Source organism: Triticum dicoccoides, chromosome 7B (assembly GCF_002162155.2).
Source record: "Triticum dicoccoides isolate Atlit2015 ecotype Zavitan chromosome 7B, WEW_v2.0, whole genome shotgun sequence".
NCBI lineage: Eukaryota > Viridiplantae > Streptophyta > Magnoliopsida > Poales > Poaceae > Triticum > Triticum dicoccoides.
The window spans coordinates 539084476-539106629 of NC_041393.1; the positions used below are offsets into that span (position 1 = coordinate 539084476).

Below are 22154 nucleotides of genomic sequence, written 5' to 3' on the forward strand. Positions count from 1 at the left end.
TACTCTCGCAATATAAAATACCCTAATTTTTTAGCATCGGCGGTGACCCAAAGGTTGGATTCGGTCAAGATGGTGTTAAGCATGATAGTCGGTGGAGCGCTTTTAAACCTAGACACTTGCATTTCGGTCATTCCAAATTGTCCACCACACAAGCATGGCGAGGGAGGCTTTGGCTTGTCGGTTTGGCGTGCCGGCGTCACAAGTGCTTGCCCACCAAGCGTCGACGGAGTCCATCAAGTGCCACGAAGAGGTGTCCAACTTGAAGATGTGAAATTTTTCAATGACCAAGGCCCACAGCCTTAGAGTGTAGCGGCACTTAAAGAATAGGTGTGACCCGTTTTCTTGCACCCTCTTGCAAAGTAAACACGGACCACAATTTGGCCACCCTCTCTTGGCTAATCTATAATAGTTTACGGTATCAAGTGGATGAGATTTACATACTTACAAAGTGGTAAGATAAGATCGTGTTACTGAAGTGACAGGTACAATATACCTTATGTGTGCAGAGTGCACCCCCTATCTAGCTTTCGAATCGTCCAGTTCAAGCCTAAAACATCAATTAACAGTCTCGGGTTCTCAGCAGCCAGAGGCGAGAGGAGGGCAGCTGGCATCATACATTAGAACAAGCCTGCAGTAAATAGAAGACTTGGATATGAACAGTTTTCTACCAATGTTTTTCGCACCTACGAGCGTTAAAAATTGATAGGAGTATTAGGAAGTATTTGTATTCGTCTGAGACACATACATCCGCCAACTGCAAGCCCAAAAGAAAAGTGAAAACTCCGCATAAGACAAGTCACAACCTTTGTACAAAACAAAACCTGGAAATCCCTATATGATGCTCACCACGTCAAATTGTCTAGTGTATGCTACAGTGAATATCCTGTAGCCCGTGAGTTCTTAAAAATTTGGCGCTGCAGCCAGTTAACAACCATCAACTATGGTGGCTACTAGCATGCCTGGTGTACAGGGAGTTTGATGGTTCGATTCCTGTGCTTTTTGGGAAATTTTTGCATTATCGCCTATGTGTTCCACGTGCCATTGGACACCATGAGCGTCTAGGATAACGGCAGCCGACTGAGTAAGTCTCAGTCGACAAGAGCATTAGACAAACCCTTTATCAGCTGCCAGGATTCGATTCCTCGCGATAGCGATGCTTTTCGGGAATTTTTGCATTCAGTGCTTACATGTGGGCCGACCCAGTCATTATCACGTGTGCATTGCACATGCTATTGGACACAATGAGCATAGATAATAATAGCAGTCGACTAAGTAAGACTCAGTTGATAGAGCGTTAGACAAACCCTTTGTCTAAGGAAAATGATTCACCCGCCGTCCAAGATGATCTTGTCGAGCATCAATGGCTACTCCATAGCACCAGTTGATTGTTGTGCTTCAAGTGAGGATCCAAGCTTGCCTCCCGATGTAGACGCGATGCAACCGGAAAGTACCTGAGCTCCATGATGACCCCCGAAGAGGGTAACCATGCTACGTCCCCGCCACCATCAAGACCGAAGAGACATTCAAAGGTTTTCACCTCAGAGCCCTTGCTCAGAGAGCGGGGGCAGGAGGGGCGCGACACCCACATACATTGCCGCCGTCGGCGCTGGAGTACTTAGATTTTGCTCGGAGTCTCACCCACGCCACACCCACACTACTGCAGGAATGCCTAGCAGTGGCAGGCGCAAAATGACATTAGTGACGGGCTACAGGCCCAACAAGCCCGCCACTGACGTCCCGCCACTACTCGCCCGCCCGCCACTGATAATCAGTTAGCAAGGCAGGCATTAACCAGCACCCGCCACTACTAAAGGATGCACCAGAGCAAGTTTGCACAGGCGAGCACTGTGCTCTGCCGGCCACTGCTAGCAATTTTTGGATTCATGCATATTGTTGTTCTACTTTGTAAGGTCCTCAAGAATAATCAATAAAATGACCGCGTGCATCTCCCAGATGCAGAGGCCGGGGGTCATCCTCCTTTTCTAAAAAACAAAATATCATTTGTTTGTACATCATCATCGATTTATACATTTACATAGACCGAGGAATAGCAAATCAACCTCTGACTGTTGGACTATAAGCCTATATATCTCCAGCCTTGCTCATACACCACCAGGCAACTTAAAACAAGATAGAACCTATAAGCAAGAAATGTTACGTGAAAGAATTCAGAGAATTTGAAAGTAAAGCATTAATACAAAATTGGGTCATCTATTTTGGAACGGAGGGAGTATGTAACATCCAGCAACCTTTGCCTTCATATGCATTTCATCAAGCTCAAAGCAGTTCGCCATGGCACTTGTTCGCTTCCAAGTTCTGAGCCAGCGAACCTACAGGCCAAAAAAAGTTAAAGAATTCAAATAATTTAAGTATAAGTTTGTGATCAACATAACATTAAATGTTTCTTGAATTATATATGCAGACCTTTAGAACAATATAAAATTTCTGGAGAACTTAAACAACTGAACAACACTAATTTGTGAAGGAAAAGATGACATTCAGTAGTTAATTTGCAAAATCCAAATTTTATAAGCTTACATATAATAAATGGGTAGTGGCTGAGCCAGGAAAAAAATTAGGGCGTGCCACCACCAAAATTATAATTCAACATCACACACATAATACAGAATTGGCGAACAAAATGGTATGCGACAGTTGAGAAAGATCGGAATGTGGCTTGTCAAAAATGCAAAGTTAGTTCCAGAAACTTGAGAAATGCCTGATAGCACGAAAATATACAAGGAAGTCAGCAAACTGACCTGAAGTACAGAATCCACTCCATGGCTTTTTGGGACACAACTACCAACAGAACTGTACGTGTTTCTACTCTCTTCAGCTTGACTTGGGCCACAGCAACCATGACTGCATGTGTAATACGAAAATGAAGACTCTGAAAACCATTTGGCGACTGAAGTAGTACTACACTACTAGTAGCAGACAACATGACAGGCAGTCTGGATGCTAAGCAGTGCTCTAATTAAACCAGTATTGCAGTGCATCATAACCTTAAAAACTATGAATATAACTGAATTTACTAGCTGAGGTCTAAGACCATTTTCTTGACTGTCAGTGATTCAGAAAAATAAACTCAGTCAATTGAGACATAAACAAACCAAATAATTATACTCTAACGACATGCCAAACTCTGGAAGCAACAATTAATAATTCACCTGTAAAATTTTCAAGTCTATTTGTATAAAGCTAGAGCACAAGACTAGGTAAGAGACCAGCAGAGTTACCTTTCATGCCATCCTCGATCTTGGCTACCTGCGGCTAGATGTTGGTGACCGTCTCTTTCAGCGGCGCGTTCATGGGGTACTTGCGGTCCCACACGAACATGCAACCATCATGTTCATGGGCATTACTAAGAATCCATGGCATCCATCATATAAATAACGTAGTACTACTAAAATGTACTCCCTCTGTAAACTAATATAAGATCGTTTAGGAGGGAATACACCAGAGAAAAGAAAGTAACCCAGAATTAAGACCAGCTAGGAAATTAATCTCTACTGACCTCCTTTTCCACCAGCTGCAGTAGTAACTCAGTGTCTAGAACACAGAGGAGGCCATTCCAACCCAACAGTTCCTGCAGCTCGTGGAATCATAGGTTCTTTTTACTGGTACAACTCATTGGAATCAATGCTTGGAATTATTTTCTTCAGCAGGCTGAATGATGATGCGGGCATGTTATATTCTGCAGTGAACTGCAGTAGCTCGTTCTCTAGAACAGCAAAAGCCTGCCATGAAAAGCATCAGAAAATACCAGTAACACTTGCTGATTCGTGATTTGCCAGAGGAATATTTATATCTTCAAAGGCCTAACAAAGAATGCATTGGTACTAGTACCGCACAAAGACTAAATTTCAATACCAAGATTGTCCGGTCAAACAAATTACCATATAAAAGAGCATAATCACAGCATTGCCACAACTCCAAAAGCTCTAGACAACAATAGAAGGATTCAACCAGTCCAGAAAAGATAATTTGAGCCAACCCTGATGCATTGGTGGACCCGGAAACAATTCCGTCCCACATTGTTAGCAGGGCAAAGAGGATCATCGATGTGAATTGGATCAATGCTGCAAAATCAACAGTATGGAAAAATACCATAGACATAAGGTGACAGAAAGAAACAATGTATTACTGACATCGACTTTTATTACCTGTGCCCTCTTTCTCGGTTCAAACAAATTCCTCTTCCTTGGATGGAAATACGCTTATGACGTGGATCAACACATTCCTGTCATCCAGAATGTTTGAAAGCAGTTAGAGGTCAGATGCAACAATATATTGCTAATTTAGCTGTCGAAAAAAGAGAAACCATACACAAGGGTCCAATAGTCATTCTAGCATACTTTACATGCTTTTTCCACATCAGGCGGCACTCATCTTTTCCCTTGTGTTTTAAACAATAAAGTGTTCATACATACTCACTTACCCCCAAAAATTACAGGAAATCCATCAAAAGGCTCCCTAGATTCTGCCAAACACAAAACAGCAAAAATGTAGCATTAGTGGCAATTTACAATAAAAATATAAACTTGCTAAGAAGAGGGGCAAGGGATAAATTTTTATTTTTCCATTGCTACTACTGAAGTTTGAAATTCAAAGCTGGCCAAATAATATCTACATACATGTGAGCCGATCATTAAAATAGAATATATTATACAGAAACAAATATCTCACAGAAACAGGATATAGTGATTAAGCTAAAAAAAGTGTAGATCCCAACTGAGCTATGCTATTCAAGATGTGCAACTTACTTGGTAAATAGGCCGGCCAAGATGTTCATGCTGAAGAAAATGAGTGGTTAACAACACCTGCAAAGGATATTAAAAAATGAAGTTCTTTTCGCAGGTCATCTCAAGAGTCATTAATTAATATAATATGCTAACATGAAAAGTAAGACCAGGCGGTAAGCATCAACTATGTTATCAAAAGATGAGAATATATAAGAAAATATAAGTTAGCTCGGACTCGTGCTTACAATGCTGTTAGACATACATTACCAATCACTGTGAGTACATATTATCTGATTGAAAGGTTTAATCCAGACAAACCATCAAAAGTATAGAACAGGTGGGAACTGTCACACATCATCGGAACATCTGTTCTCTCCCTCGCGTCGCCCCTGCCCAGGGCGACTCGGGGGCTCCCAACCCTAGCGCGCCGCCACCCCCCTCTTCCTTCCTCTCCTCGCGCCGCCGCTGAAGGACGCCGCTGGGCGAAGCCCGCGGCAGACGGCGGCGGCGGGAGGCCTTCTCGCGGCTCCCCTGTGTCTGCGGGCGGCGGATCTGGGCGGCGGCCGGCGGTGTCCCGGAGTGTGCGCGGTCGGGCGCGGGGCTGCGGGCCTCGGCGAGTGGTGGCGCGGCTGGGCTTCGGCGTGCGGCGGCGGCGCGCCGGCGTGCGCACGGCGGCAGGCCGCGGCTGGCGGTGGCGGGCGGCGGCTCCCTCTCCACCGTCTCTGACTCCTCCCCCCTCGTCTTTCGCTCCGATCTGGCTGAATGGGCGCCGGATCCAGCTTTCCCGGTGGCTGGCGGTGCTGCCAGGGGCCCATTGCGGGCTGGATTGTGGGAGGTCGGGGGTGTCCAGCTCAAGATGGGGCCTTTCCGTCCTTCCGGCTTTGGGGTGACGCTCGAGGGTGGGTGCTTGGGGACGGCTGGATGCGCGGGTGCGTGCCCGGCGGCTCCGACGCCTAGAGCTCGCCGGGCGTCGCGGGTTGGGCAGTGGCCAGGGCGGCTGCTGCTCTAGCTGTGGATGGCTCGGCGGTGCCTTGGCAAGTCGGCTGCGGTGGCGGCTGGCTTATACCGGCGTCGGCTCGTCCATAGGTGGCTTGTGGCGGCCCTTCATCTATCTCCTCGTCGTCCGGGTGCTATTTCCGTTGAAGGATGACCCTCTCCGCGCTGCAGCTCATCACTAGTCTCGCGCTCGGCAGCAGGACCGAGCTCGTCTCGCGCCCGGCAGCAGGACCGCGCTCGTCTCGCGCCCGGTGCTGCAGGACGAATCGATGGAGGCTTGCCCTGGTTCCGATCGTCTCTTCAGTTGGGGTAGCGGCGGGTGTCGGCTGAGGTGGTATCTAGGTCTCGGATGCCGGGGCGGCGGCCCTAGTGGTGGTTGCGCGGTGCTCTTGGGCAGAGCCTGTCGCTTGGTGTTGCCCGATGGCCATGGCCGTGTGGGCGGCGTGGTTGTCGGGGTGCGGCGTTCGTTGGCGGTGAGTATTGTCCGGGGTGAAAACCTGCTCTGTCTTCGGACAGACCGGCGATGGCGTAGCTCGTTCCCTTCCTGAAGGCGTCGTCGCGGCTCTCATTGTCTTCGTGTGGCTCCTAGGGAAACTTTGATCCTCGGATCGGGCGGTGGCGGCGCTCCGGTGTCGTAACCTTCCTGAAGGCACCGTCTTGGAGCCCCCGATTGCTCTTGTAGTGCTAGGGGTCGTGTTGCTGCGCTCAGCGCCTTTGTATCCCGCCTTGGGTGTGTGTGTGTGTTGGGGTGGAGTGCGTCTGTACTGGAATGTTGTTGATCTTTGCTTTATATATAAAGCGGGGCGAAAGCCTTTTCGGTAAAAGTATAGAACATTCAACTCTGACCAACCCTGATAAAATTAGCGAGAAAATTTCCTACTAAAATTAAGGAAGAAATTTTACTCATTACTAACTCAAGGGCAATGATCCGGAGAGCATGTAGGTAAACATAAAGAAGTATCCGGTGCAAACAAACTTTCATAGTCATAAATCAACATGAAAATAAATCACAGGAGTACCATGAAAAGCAGCATACCAAACAGTAAGAGCTTAGACCAGCCGAATATGGGTGGTCCAAACTACGATCTGCCAAAAACTTCTTCATAACTAAGGCAAGGGGTAAAGTCGCAGGAAATTGTTGAGTCAGCTCATGAACCTGTAGCAACATAAGGAAGAAGGTGAATAAAGAGCGGCAAACTTGGATCCCTAATTCCAGTCCTGAAATTTGTGTATTCACGACATTCAAGCACAATGTCATGGGCACCAAAGCAAGTGGTACAGTGGTAGTACCATGTAGTTAGATAGTTCCATGGTTAGACTACCAAGCAGCTAGTTAGCTGACCATTCATGTGTACAAGACTCGCACTTGAAAAAGAAACTAAGTGATTGTGGTATTGGATGCTACAACAACAACAACAACAACAACAAAGCCTTTAGTCCCAAACAAGCTGGGGTAGGCTAGAGGTGAAACCCATAAGATCTCGCGACCAACTCATGGTTCTGTCACCTGGATAGCAAACTTCCACGCACCCATGTCCATGGCTAGTTCTTTGGTGATACTCCAGTCCTTCAGATCTCTCTTTACGGACTCCTCCCATGTCAAGTTCGGTCTACCCCGACCTCTCTTGACATTATCAACACGCTTTAGCCATCTGCTATGTACTGGAGCTTCTGGAGGCCTGCGCTGAATATGCCTAAACCATCTCAGACGATGTTGGACAAGCTTCTCCTCAATCGTTGCTACCCCAACTCTATCTCATATATCATCATTCCGGACTCGATCCTTCTTAGTGTGGCCACACATCCATCTCAACATGCACATCTCCGCCACACCTAACTGTTGAAGATGCCGCCCTTTAGTCGGGCAAAACTCAACGCCATACAACATTGCAAGTTGAATTGACGTCCTATAAAACTTGCCTTTTAGCTTTTGTGTCACTCTCTTGTCATAGAGAATGCCAGAAACTTGGCACCACTTCATCCATCCGGCTTTGATTCGATGGTTCAGATCTTCATCGATATTCCCATCCTTCTGCAGCATTGACCCCAAATATCGAAAGGTGTCCTTCTGAGGCACCACCTGCCCATCAAGGCTAACCTCCTCCTCCTCGTGCCTAGCATTACTGAAACCGCACCTCATGTACTCGGTTTTAGTTCTACTAAGTCTGAAACCTTTGGATTCCAAGGTTTGTCTCCATAGCTCTAACTTCCTATTGACCCCCGCCCTGCTATCATCAACTAGCACCACATCATCCGCAAAGAGCATACACCATGGGATATCTCCTTGTATATCCCTTGTGTGACCTCATCCATCACGAAAGCAAAAAGATAAGGGCTCAAAGTCGACCCCTGGTATTGAACGCTACATACTAAACAAATCCAAAACTCTACAAATGTTGCCTTCCAGCTTCTCTTTTTCTTTAGTTGAACCATCACCACGACAACATTAAAAAATTAGAAATCACACAAGAACTATCATTATCACATCCTTACGATCATTTAAGGCGACATGTATATAAGCATCAAGGAGAAAATATTACTACTTTTTAATGGGAAATCATTAGTGCTTTCAAGCATGTGACAACTAACAAGAACCAAGAGCAATGATGATAATTCATACCATGGATGATTGATATGATGCGACATAAGTATGGCAATAAATTTACGTATAAATCTTATAAGATCATTCTTCACACACATATTATTACAATACTAAAGTGCAATCTTACATGGAGCGGATATGTAAGGTAATAATCCATAACTACAAGAGACTGGGCAGATACTCTATGGTTTTGATCAATTGGGGTTTTAGCAGCTCGACGACCCAACATGCCAACATCATAGATGAGGTCCAGGGTATACTTTCTTTGAGAAAGAGCTATTACTTTTTCAGACGTTGCCACTTTCTTTGAGAAGGAAGTACTTGAGTGGACCAAGATCTTTAACTTCAAATGCCTTACTTAGGCACCCCTTTAACCTTGCTATCTCTACGTCATCTTCGCCGGCGATAATGATATCATCATCATAAACTGCGAGGATGGTCATTGCCCCTTTAGAGTGTCTATAAAACAATGTATGGTCACCATTTCATTGTCCATACTCCATGTCACACACCGTCCGTCTAAACTTGTCAAACCAAGCTCTTGGAGACTACTTCGGTCTGTAAAAAGCTTTATTTAGCCCGCATACCTAGCCAGCAGTCTCTCTCAAGTCCCACGTGGAATCTCCGTGTATACCTCCTCCTGCAAGTCCCCATGCAAGAAGACATTCTTCACATCAAGTTGGTGTAAAAGCCACCCGAAATTTGCTGCATATGAGATCAGAATCCTCACGGTGTTCACCTTTGCTACTGGAGCAAAGGTCTCATCGTAGTCAATGTCGTATGTCTGGTTGTAACCCCTCGCCACAAGCCTCGCTTTGTACGTTTCAACCTTTCCTTCTGCATTCTGCTTCATAGTGTACACTGTATATACCCACTTGCAGCTGACTGCTTTCTTTCCTGTTGAAAGGGGTGTTAGTACCCATGTCTTATTCTTACACAAAGCCTCCGGCTCTTCCACCATGGCCACCCGCCACTTTGAGTCCTCCTTTGCCTTCTTCCAGTCAGTCGGAATTGACATAGACTAAAGAGAGGCAACAAACACTTTGTTGGCCGAAGATAATGCTTCATAGGGAACATAGTTCCTGTTAGGAAGTATTAGTAATTGGTCCTGGAGTCCTTATTAGGCTATGTTTCCTTTCCTTGCATCTCAAGTCATGTTGTCATTATTAGGATATGTATGCCTGTTGGGCCTTGCAATAGAGATAAGTTGCATCATAACATGGTATCATGAGCCAGGGTTTAGGGATTTTCTTGGGCGCTGCAACTCGCCCTCCCGATCTAATTCACATTGATGTCTTCTCCTAGCTTTGCTACTCTCCCGTTACAGCTGCCTCCCAAAACGATTCATCCGGCTCCATCAGCAGGCCCTAACCTCCAGGCTGCCCGCTGGATCATGCCCACCCATAGGTCTCCCTCGCTGGAAGTCAACTACCCTGCCGCATGTCTCTCCCGCTGGATCATGCCTCTCCCACCCGACCTATGCTCCTCCGGCCGTCTTACAGGTCGCGTCGTCCGCCACCGCCCCTACCTTCCAATCTCCTTTGGTTGTGTTCTCCCATAGAAGCTCCATTCACATCGTGCCTCCCACCAGTTGCTCCCATGCATGCTCAGCTGCAGTCATTACTGCTCCTCTGTCGATGTGTGTTGCCCACACTGCTAGCTCTATGCGGCAGCCGGGACGCCTCTTGCCCGCCACCAAGATGAGACCTCCGAGGCTTTAACTCTCTGCACCAAGCTCTGCCTCCCGCCATATTGCTCCGGCTGCATGTGCTACTCCATTCTTATGCGTTGTTCTTGGCTGGTTGCTCTGCTGCACATCAGGCTGTTGTGTCGCTGCCCTTTGCTTCTTACTACTGGCACGCTTGCTCTCCTGCTGCTAGTACGCTACTCTTCTACTATAGTTGCACTGCTTTTGCTTCTTTTTGGGCACGTGTGCAGTTGCAGATCGGCTGCTACTACCTAGTATCTTTTGTAGTATCAATGCATGAAAAAAAGATTCATGTTTCTTCCACTGCCACCACCCCTGGTCTTTTAGCCATCGCCTAGTTTATGTTTTCTAGTTTTCTATATTTTTCACTGCATCCACCAAATCCATTAATATTTTGTGTTTCTGATGCCATACGAGTCCACAATACCTTTGTTTGGCAGCCTTTCTCTGGTCCTGGTCCTTTCTATACAACTTTTGTGGCCTACATGCCCTTGTTTTCTATGGGATTTTCATTGACTCCTTTTGCATTGTTGATCTATGCTCATTGTCTTGGACGCCAGGCTTCTTTCGTTGTCAGTTGTCAGTTGTCGTGGACTATGATTTTCTGTGCAATGCTTTATTCTCTTGATGTGCCATCTTCCTTTGACAACCCATCTTCTCTTGATAATTATCTTATATCTTCTACTGTTGCAGTGTCTTTCTCTGATGTACCATCTCTTTGTTATCCCCTTCGCTTGACTCGACAGGTTCTGGAGACTCTTCAAGAGAAGATGGAAATCACATTAGTACTACCTGCTGTTGTTCGAGTAGTTCTCCTCAAGGCCACTGACCCTTCAGCCTGATCCCCGCAGAGATGGAAATCGCATTAGTACTACCTTGTTGTTCCGCCAGTGGCTGATCTAGTTGCTTCCGCTGATGTGCAATACCCTCACCTCGCTTTCGTGAATACACCTTTAGATGCTCCTCTTGCTCTGTTGTCCACCTCGACAGAGTACCAATCTGAGCCAGCACACACTTCCCCGAATACACCTTTAGTAGCTCCTCTTGCTCTGCTGTCCACCTCGGCACACTACCAACCTAAGCCGCTATCGATGTGCCAATATGCACATCACCAGTGGAAGTCGATGCTTCTATCACAAGAGCCACATGAGTTACTATTGACCCACTTGTCCTAGATTAAGTTCTGCTCGGCATGTCGGTTGCCCATCCTTTGGGTTGGGCCAAGTACACCCCCCCCCCCTCCCAAGCCTATCACTAGTGGGCCTTGTTCGTATGGTCCAGAAGCTTCAAGAAGGAATGACATGAAGACTTGTTGTATACTCCAAGCATAGAGATAGTCCTCGCCACGTTTGCCCTTTAGATATGGCCGACCATGTGCAAGCCCTAGGTACCCCGATCGTAGAGGGGAGATTCATTCACATACAATCTCACGGTAGATCACCCATACTTGTACCCCATCCACATTCAATACACACAAAGCAGAACGTAGGGTTTTACCTCTTCAAGAGGGCCTGAACCTAGGTAAACCTTGTGTCCTTGTTACCATCTAGCAAGACTACCAGATCGGGAACCTCTACCACAGATCCGTCGGATTTAGCTCTGACATTGATGGCCCATATATATAGGTCCCTCTGAGAAATTGAAGCAACTCGATGGCTTCAAGCGCCGACAATCATATCGGCGCCGACGTAGCCTCTGCGTCGCATCTCGGCTTAATCGAGCCACCAAAGAAGATCAAAACTCCAACCATCAGTCGAGACATACAACTCGATGGTTCAGACCCTGTCGTGGCCTCCTCCACCATGACATTAGATCAAGCGATGAGCGGCAGGCTATCTCCGCCCAAGCACCGAGGATCTACTCGGGTTGGGATGGAAACTACAACTGGTCGGACCAAGCTTGGAGATCGGATCCGACAATACAATACAAAAAACTTGACAAGCCAGGTTCCATCGAAATTACCAGGGACAACATTAGATCGACCCCGGGAGAACTCATCGGAGGCGTCGACGCCAGATAGGATCAGGATGAAATCTTCAATCCGACCAACCTCCCATGTCGAATACCGCCTGGATAAATCGGGACCAACTAACATCTGGGATCTAGCCCTTCTCGTACAAAAGACGAGCGAGACAACCCGGTAATTCTGAACACGATTTCTGCTCATGAAGAACCAAATCCCAGACAGTACGGATCAAGAGGCATTAGCAGCCTTCCATGACAACACCCTCGACGAAGGGATCATGAGAGAAATCTTTCGTCATCAGCTAAAGACATTCGCCGAACTCTCCAACATAGCAGCTAAATACTACATCATGGAGGACGCCTGGATAGCCAATGAATCGCGCGAGAATGCCAACTCGGAATTATTCGAGATTAGAGAAGAAAACTAGCGCTTATGCTGCAACCGACGATCCAAGCGCATCACCACCAACTGGAACGACGAGCAGCCTTCTCGAAAGAGAGGTCGGTCCAGCAGCGGAAAGGTTAAATCACAGCTAGACACCATGCTTGTCGAATCATGCGCCGTCCACTCTGCTTCTTCGGATAAACCGGCCACCCACAAGCTCAGAAATTGCTAGGCCATCAGACAAGTGTCAAAGGGAGGAGTGGAGTTTCTTGACAACCCCAACATTCACGAAAGGGGAGGCGAGACAATCAAACTACCACCAAAGGTAGTACCCATCCGGGGTCAGGGACGTCATTATGATCTAAGAAACCCGCTCACCAATATCGGAAAACGGGTGGTTGCGATCAACCGATAGGAGCCCTCAACCAAGGAGTTGCGGCTCTCGTCCTAGACCCTATTATTGATGGGTATCTCTTATCAAAGGTCGTGATGGCGAAGGCAACGGTCTCAACCTCATATACGAGGATATACTTTACAAAAGATGCAGTTCGACGGATCTCGCATCCAGCCGAGCAACACAACCTTTAAAGGTATAGTCCCCAAAAAAGAAGCACGGTGCACCGGAAAAGTTACGCTTGACGTAATATTCGGATCGCCAACAATTATCGAGTCGAGGAGTTAGTCTTCGACATTGTCCCATTCTAGAGCGACTACCACGCATTGCTCGGGCGACCGGCGTTGGCTAAATTCCACGTCGTACCCCACTATGCATACTCCCTCCATACGGTGAAGAGTGTACGTTTGGGTTTAAAATTTGTCCACAAAAGAGTGTACTTCTATCTTCCCAATGCACTTTAAAGTATTTTCTCTCATCACACGGTAATCAAGACCAATAGCATTCTATACATGGTCGTCTTAATTTCTACATGCACTTAGCTCATTGGGGGGTGGGTAATAAAAGAGGAGAGAGATGGTGGCTTGCATCTTCCCAATGCATTTTTTACTCCACTCCATAATTTGTCCTAAAATTTCTAGATGTACACTTTTCAACGGACAGGGGGAGTACATGAAACTAAAGATGTCGGGACCGAATAGTGCGATCACAATAAACAACAACCCCGATCGGTCATTTAGGGCCGAGGATAAGACTGCAGCTCTTGTCCTTGAGGCAGAATCCGAGGCTTTAGTAGCCGAGGAACTATCCGACCTACGAGCGACAATTGACCAGGACGACGTCATCCTAGATAAACGTTCCAAGTCAACATCGCTCAAACCAGCCAATCAGACCGTCAAATTTCAGGCCCATCCCAGTGATCCATCCAAGATAACCCCCATTGGCACTAAGCTAGGTGCCATGCTGGACGAGGCACCCCGGGGTTTTCTTCAAGAAAACTGGGACATATCTACTTGGCATCCTTCTAATATGCCAGGAACCCCGAGGAACCTCGCTGAGCATAGCATTAACATCATCGACGGATTTAAGCCAGTCAAATAGGCGCTGCTGCGAAGGTTCTCGGAACCCAAACGACAAGCTATGGGGGAAGAATTGGCAAGTTACTGGAAGCCGGCTTCATCTGGGAAGTAAAACATCCAGACTAGTTGGCAAATTTGGTTATGGTATCGAAAAAGGACAAGTCCTGGCGCCTCTGCCTCGACTTCAAAGACATTAACAAACATTGCCCAAAGGACCCATTTCCTCTACCTCGAATTGACCAGATCGTCAATGCCACGGCTGGGCATGACCTGTTATGTTTCATTGATGTATACTCGGGATACCATTAAATCAAGATGAAAGAATCTGACCAAGAGGCTACTACCTTCATCACCCCCTATGGCCTGTTTTGCTTCAACACTAACGCTAGTGCCACGTACCAGCGAATGATACAAACCTGCCTTCACCCGTAGATCGAAAAACTATCGAGGCTTATGTGGACGACGTGGTTGTTAAGACCAGGCAAGCGGGCACATTAATCGACGAATTCTGGCAACCATCTTAATACGTCACCTAATGTATGCAGTTGTTTTAAAACACCAAGAGCTTACATCAATGCCACAAAGGTGAAGGGCGATAAGATTATAATGATGAACCTAATCTTCATTATAAATAAAAGGTCATCCCAACCGATAATATCCATGGCATTAGATTCATATATGTGGACACTTAACCTAAAAGAGAGAACTGAATATAGAAAGCTGGAAAAAAATCTACAGTTAGCAAGCTATCTCATATTGTTTTGATGATACTGATGTCTTCAACCACATGCCAACAAATGCCATAAAGAGTGATATGGAGTGGATGAACTCTTTCTAAATAAGTTCCATTGAGGTTTGTACTTTGTACAACTATACTGCGCTTTTTACATAAATATTGGAGCAAAGCAATAAGTGAAATAAAAAGGACATGGTGTACCATGAAGATTTTTTATCAGGAAACAATAGGCATAGATGTCATCATCTCTTTGACAGATGGTTGACTTCTACTCAGCATGCATCTCATTTTCAGCATGCATCTCATTTTCAGGATTCACTTTGAAACACTTGTGCTCCAAGTTTTAAACTCATCAATCTTATGTTCATAATGAAACTGAAATGGTGCTACGACACAGTAATTTTTTTGGGTGTGTGAACAATGCAAATTCTATCTCAACTGCATTCATTTTCCTGCCGCGGAGGCTTTCTTCACAGGGCAGGCTCGCCCAAAGAGGCTGCCGAGTGGCATCATAAGAAGATGCTTTGCCCAACTATATATTTGATTAGTATGCATGTACACCATTTTCAGCATAGGTTGAATAGACCATCTCATTTAGGCACCGCATGCAGCCGAAACCAACCAAACACAATCGCAACAAGAAGAAACATGCATGGTAAATAAATGTCTCTAGACAAGGATTAGATTATGGATAAGTGCAGACCTTTGTTGGTACGTAATCTGCTTCAGCTAACCGGTCCAGATTCTCCATGAAGTAGTGTGCACAGTCAGGAACTTGCAGCACACTTCCACACAAGTAAGTTCTCTATAAATGCATTTATTTATAATAAAGCTGGTTGTTTGACAGTATACACATTTACAGAAATATGAACTTCTGTTGACCTGGATGGATGGATCTTCCCATAGATTTCTTACATCTTGTATGACTTCTTTATTAAGGAGTGGGTAATCCAACCTGATTTCTGATAGTTTTTCTCCAATCTCCTGAAGATAGAAGAGCAGCACACCATAAATAAATAAACTTCATACTCTCAATAATACTTTATACTTGACAAAGTATGGATAGTAGTAGCCTTGCCACGAGATGAGCCACAATATATTTCTCAGTTATCAGAAGAACAATGTATAAAGTTAGTATTCTTTCTCCGAAGAAATCAAGTGTAATACTCCCTCGATCCAAAATAAGCGTCACAGTTCTGAACTAAGGTTAGTTCAACCTTAATTCAAAGATGCGACACTTATTATGGATCGAAGGGAGTAACAAGCGAGAATATATTCCTCAGTTATCAGAAGAATAATGATTTCATGGGAAATCAAAGGAAAGATACATAGAAAGGACAAGTTAGAGACAAAACTTTGTATACTTCATTTGGCTGAATCATCTACAGTTGAATGCATATCCGAGAATGACAGTGGAAAAGCAGCAAAACATGCAGAGCTTAAAGCAGGTGCAAGGTCTGAACAAGTTTGATTATAGCCTAGTTCTGAGTGTTAACTGTAATGCTGCTTCAGCTGTAACAAGTTGTTCATGTTGCAAGATATTGGTGTTTATGCCCAGCCAAATTTAACTCTACTTACTGAACAAAATAGGATGCCTACATGATCCCCACCAAGCAATAAGAGGAAAAATTATATTAAAACACACTCGTTCCAGTATTGGCATACTTTGATTGTCTGGTACACGCTGACATGGATGACTGCCGTATAGCCCTTGAGTTCCGCCTCGTCGAAGCCAGTTCCGAAAAAAGCTTTATCTGGAGATAGATGTTCAGAAAAAAAAAACCTAAGGCATACTATTTGTAACAGGGATAGTGACTTTCCAGGGAAGAATACAATGGGATTCTTGCCTACTTAAATATCGTGGACCTTCCTGATTCTCCAGCCTAGTCTTTCCTGATTCTGATTCTGAAGCAGGTTAAAGAAGACGGCTATCGGGAATTTGTCCAACTAATATTTTGTTGCTTCATTGATCTATTAATAACAAACATGATAAAGCTTGCATTTCTTTTCAAAACAAAGGTGATACACAAATGAACCTGAGTAGAAAGATTTAGTTCAGTAAACCAATAAATAGTGAAGATAGAAATAATTTAGGTCAGTGAACCAGTGAATTTGCAGCTGCCCATCTCGACCTGAGTAAATCAAAAGCTACACTCTGGGTGATTCTATCTTGCACATGAAAAATCATATAGTGCAGTGCAAGTATTTATATTACATTCATAGCTTCCAACCCTGCTCCTCCTCCTTCAGACCTTTCAACATGCTCCTTAACAGCATCATAAATCTTCTTGTATCTTCACACGTAAACCACTAAATGTCCAGGTTACTTGAAGCACTGCATAAAAGCGTATGTGTGCATGCATCTAACCAAAAGAGAAAATCTATAGCATAATAGCACGTGTGAGGTCGTGGGATCTGCCTTTGCAAGCAACGAGAAGGGGGTGCACCGAGGCATATTTTATGAGTGCCATGACCATGCCAACTTAATCTTTGCAAGCAACAGAGGAAAATAACCTAGGAAAATCAGAGTAAGATCACCTTGTTCTTAACTCTTCCTCAAGATCCTTCCTCTTCTTCGTCATGCGATAATCAAGAAAACAATGAAACGAAGAGGCAAAAACTGGGGAAAGAAGATGGCGAGGGCAAAGATGCGCAGCCTAGATTGGGAATGAAGGACGACGACAGACTAGCATTGGTTGGGAGGCACGAGCCCCGGCGAACCACCTTCCCTTCAGCACCATCGTGGCCAAGCCCAACTTCGCCCGTCGATGCTCACCCTGATGACCCGACCGCGCTATGGCACCAAGCCTACTAGTTAATCCTTAATTAGTAGGTTTCCAAAATAAGTTTTTAGATTGGGCTTCTAGAATAAGTTGGGGTGGGGGCAGCTTATTTCCACAGCCAGCCATAAGCCCCAAAAGAACTGGCCCTAGAATGGCATGGCCGAGTGCAAGCATCTTCATCTTCTTGAGACGGCTCGTGCATTAATGATCGCTGCCTCTCTTCCGCCCCACTTTGGGCTGAGGCTATCTCCACTTCCGCCTATCTCATCAATCTTCAGCCATCCACTACTTTGCAGGGTGGTGTTCCTTTCGAGCATATGTTTTATCTTTTTCTTGATTATTTGATACTTCATTTGTCCAGGACTTCTTAGCACATGCCTCCCTCTTCGTTAATGGTCGAGGACTTCTTAGCACTTCATCTTTTCATGTTCCTCGACTTACCATGCAGCTCATTTCTGGTGGTCAGACTGTTGACGCTGGTTGTCGGGTAATTCTCAACTTTGACTCATGCTCTATTTCAAACCATCACACTGGTGCTCTCTTTCGTGCCGGCCGCCGACGTCGTGGCTCATAGAGCCTCTGGGAGCTTGGCTGACTTCACCTTCCCTCTGTTGCCACCACAGCCGGTCTCTCTGCCTCTGTTGCGTTGTCTACCAGCTCTTTTCAGCAGTGGGATCATCGCCTTGGTCACTTGTGTGACTCGTCTCTCATCCTTAGTTCGGTGGTCTTCTTGACATGTGTGAGGGCTTAATGCACCGACAAGATGTGATGTGCTCCGTGCAATTGTTCCAAACAAACACATCTACCTTCTCTTCGTTCAGGAGACAAAGCTGGCTATGATTGACAATCCATCCTTAGACTTTTGGGACCTAGTTTTGAGTATCTCTTCTTGTCGGTCGCTGGAACACATGGAGATATCTTGGTTGCTTGGATATCAGACTGCTGGGAAGTTTCTAGGGTAGCCTTCCTCACCTTGGCCCTCTTTGTTCGTCTCAAGCACCCACTCAGTGATTGTCAACCGTATATGGTCATTTCGCTGATGCAGATCGCTTCACTTTCCTCCAAGAGTTGTGACTTTTGTTCCGCGCACCCTGGCCCTTAGGTCATTACCGCTGACTTCAATTTGATCTACCAGGCATAGGATATGAATAAGACTAACCTAGACAAAAGATAGATGGGCAGAGTCCATCGTTTCCTTGATGACCTCGAACTTCGCGAGATTAACCTTGTTTGGCGGCGCTACACTTGGAGCAACGAGTGATGTTCGCCAATGGTAGTGCAGCCAGACCGCTTATTCCGCTCAACGAAAGTGACATCCTAGCGTTTGGGTGTCCTGCTGAAGCATACGATCATCATCTTGCAGTCATGGAGCGACCGACATATTCATGGTATCAAGTCACAACAGCCGAATGTAAGCGTTGGGCTCTCTTTGAGAACTACCCTTGTCTATTTTCCCTTAATTTCAAACCGACCGAGTCTTCATCATGTAGCCACCGAGGACAAGGTCACACGCTTGCGGGTGCAAAGCGAGCACTCTTTAAAGCTCGCAGAGGAGGTGAAGTTGTTGAACGCCTCTCGCACAAAAATGGAGGAGCGGGTGAACCTCGCCAACAAGGCATGCAAGATGGACTCCCTCCGCAGGCATGGCCAAGGCGGCAGAGCTCCATACCGCGAACGCCAAGTTCCATGCTGTCAGTTCCCAGGTGATCGAGGACGCTAAAGCCCATGCAACGCTGCTGTCCACCGAAAGGCTGCCAAGAAAGCCGTTGAGGAGAAGGTCGAGGCGTTGACCGCCGAACTTGCGAACGTTAGTGACGCCTCCCAACGTAAGTCCCCTTCCTCGGACTGGTGCTTAACATAATTGATTTGGCTGAGTGATTCTAACTGTCTGTCTTGTACTTATGTCATGAGGTAGTGCCAACGAAATACGAGCACCGCTTCAACCTGCTCAAGGTCACCAGTTCGCTCGCCACTGATGCTATCCTTGGGCCCAACTGCAACCTTGAGGTAGTGCTCGGCATCTGAAAAGCCTAAGGGATGTCACTGCGGAGAGCTATGACGCGCTCTGGCCGAAGGATGACATCAACCACAATGTGAAACGTGTTAGGCCTTAATGCATCAACAATTGACAATTGTTCTAACTTCTAAACGAACGCATCTCACTTCTCTTTGTTGAGGAGACAAAGCTGGCTACAATCGACAATCTTGGACCTGGTTTCGAGTATCTCTTCTTGCCAGCCTTTGGAACACACGAAGGTATCCAGGTTGCTTGGAGATCCGACTACTGGAAGTTTCTGGGGCAGCCTTCCTCACCTTTGCCCTCTTTGTTCATCTCAGGAACACCTTGGTGATTGTCAACCGTATATGGTCCTTTCGTTGATGCGGATTGCTTCGCTTTCCTCCAAGAGCTATGAGTTTCACTCCTCGCATCCTGGTCCTTGGGTCGTTACTGGTGACTTCAACTTGATCCAGCAGGCGCTGGATAGGAATAATGCTACCTTAGACAAAAGATAGATGGGCATATTTCACCATTTCCTTGATGACCTCGAGCTTCACGAGATCAACCTCGTCGAGCGGCGCTACGATTGGAGCAACGAGCGACGATCACCAACTTTGGTGCAACCAGACCGCTTGTTTTGCTCGACTAACTAGGGGTAATGACATCCTAGACTCCGATCGGGGATGCTGCATGAACAGACTGTCTCGTGAAAACTCTCGTTGCCGCCGACAAACGGATCAAGCCGTCTGATTCACTTTCTCATCGCAAACTCCGATTGCTTCAAGGAACGCGAATAGAATCGCGTGAGACCATCGATCTTCCTTGCATCCATCCATTTACATGACCAATTACTTCACAATCAATTTGACGAATCTTTCCGCTTTACCTCCTCCTTTAGATCACCAATTCCATGGCCTCTAAAGATCAAACCTTGCTTATGATACCACTTGTTAGAATAATCAAGGTGCATAGTCGATCATCTAAGGTCCAAGCAGTCACACAAGTGAAAGTGCAACTAATCCCTGCATGGTTTTGGCAATTCATAACAATATATATCTCACTGAACTAATATCCACTCAAGATGAATATTTCGGGAAGTTCAATGAATGGCATGGCATGGACTAGAAATGTGGACCCCTCAAAATGCTAAGGACACATATTGGCAAAAGCTCAAGACACTTCATCTTTGTTTTAGTGATTCAAGATCACATTGAGTCCATAGGAAAGCTAATACTATTAAAAGAGGATGAGGTATTGCTTAATGGCTTGCTTGCTCAAATGCTTAGTGATATCGCTCCAAAGCCCTCAACCACTTTCTCCAATCCAAATATGTCAAAACCCTAAACTCCAACTCGGCCCCACCGATTCTTTCTATCTGACGCCACCGAGTTCATATGACATAGCCACTGCCAGAAACCCTAACAGTTCGGTCTCACCGATACGGGTCTCGGCCTCATCGAGATGGCCTTGCCAACGCTATGTGACTTGCTGCATTTTTTTTTGGTCTCACCGAGTTATGCAATCCGTCTCACCGAGTTGGCTTGACATTTTCTCTGTTGCCTTATTGCTTTACTTCGGTCTCACCGAGTTGATGCAATCGATGCCACCGGGATGATGTTTGCCCTAAAGCCCTAGCACATCGGTCCCACCGAGTTTGTTCCACTCGGTCCCACTGAGATTCCTAACGTTCGCATTTTGAACTAATCGGTCCCACCGAGTTTAGCTATTCGATCTCACCGAGATGGGTCAAATGTGTATAACGGTTGGATTTTAGCAGCCTAGTCCTTGGGTCGTTACTGGTGACTTCAACTTGATCCAGCAGACGATGGACATGAATAACGCTACCCTAGACAAAAGATAGATGGGCAGATTTCACCATTTCCTTGATGACCTCGAGCTTCATGAGATCAACCTCGTCGGGCGGTGCTACGATTGAAGCAACGAGCGACGATCACCAACTTTGGTGCAACCAGACCGCTTGTTTTGCTCGACTAATTGGGGTAATGACATCCTAGATACTTTTCCGCATAGAATCCTCCATGGCAGTAATTTCATCATGTATACCATGCTTTTGATGCCTAGGGCTCACCGGTTCCACTTCAAGGATATCCAGCCGAATTTTGATGGTTTCCACCAGGTGGTTATCAATGCCTAGCATGTGTTGTGGCACCTTGGCCCACTCTAACATAGTGTCCTACTGAAGCATATGGCCAACACATTGCAGTCATAGAGCAACTGACATATTGGTAGCACCAAGCTACAACAGCTCATAACCAAAGAAATCATTTTCCATCTCAACGCAGTGCAGGAGGCTCAATGGCAGTCCCAAAAGGAGTTTAATCTGCGCAAAGAGTTGAAGCTTAAGTTCCTTCGGTTGGCGTCCCTCAAGTGCATCACCACGCGCCAACGCTCCGCTTCCAGTACCTAGCCGAGGGAGATACAAACACGCACTGCTTCTACATCCATGTGTGCCATTCCGCCACTACAAAAATCACATGGTTGGCATTACCCGGGATAGTGGTGTCGCCTTGACCTATGAGGATAGAGTAGATGCCCGCGGACTATTCGTCCATCATGGGTTGCGACATGCCGCTAGCCATCGTAGAGTTTTACCAGCTCGATGGGAAATCATCAAAGATGAGCTTCTTATCGTCGTTCACCAACTCTATGTGCTTATACCAGGTGACCACGTCAAGCCCAACGATACCCTCATCGTCTTGTTGCCAGGGAAGAACAAGGTCAAGCACTTCCACTTGATATGT

General features: G+C 46.1%; 1 long non-coding RNA gene across 6 annotated transcripts in view; it reads right to left on the reverse strand.

Annotated features, from left to right (window-relative positions):
• Positions 1-1921: 1921 nt before the first annotated feature.
• LOC119338053 overlaps positions 1922-22154 on the reverse strand; it is a 47071-nt gene continuing 26838 nt past the window's right edge. For 2 of the 6 annotated variants that reach the window (XR_005163773.1, XR_005163777.1), the window contains 9 exons: positions 15314-15594; positions 4767-4823; positions 4442-4483; positions 4167-4243; positions 3900-4082; positions 3518-3740; positions 3240-3429; positions 2760-2862; positions 1922-2330 (listed from right to left, as the gene is read on the reverse strand). This is a non-coding gene — a long non-coding RNA (uncharacterized LOC119338053). Of the gene's footprint in view, positions 2331-2759; positions 2863-3239; positions 3430-3517; positions 3741-3899; positions 4083-4166; positions 4244-4441; positions 4484-4766; positions 4824-15313; positions 15595-16275; positions 16365-16461; positions 16647-22154 lie in introns of all 6 variants that reach the window. The other 4 variants (XR_005163774.1, XR_005163776.1, XR_005163778.1 and 1 more) reach the window with 4 other exon arrangements.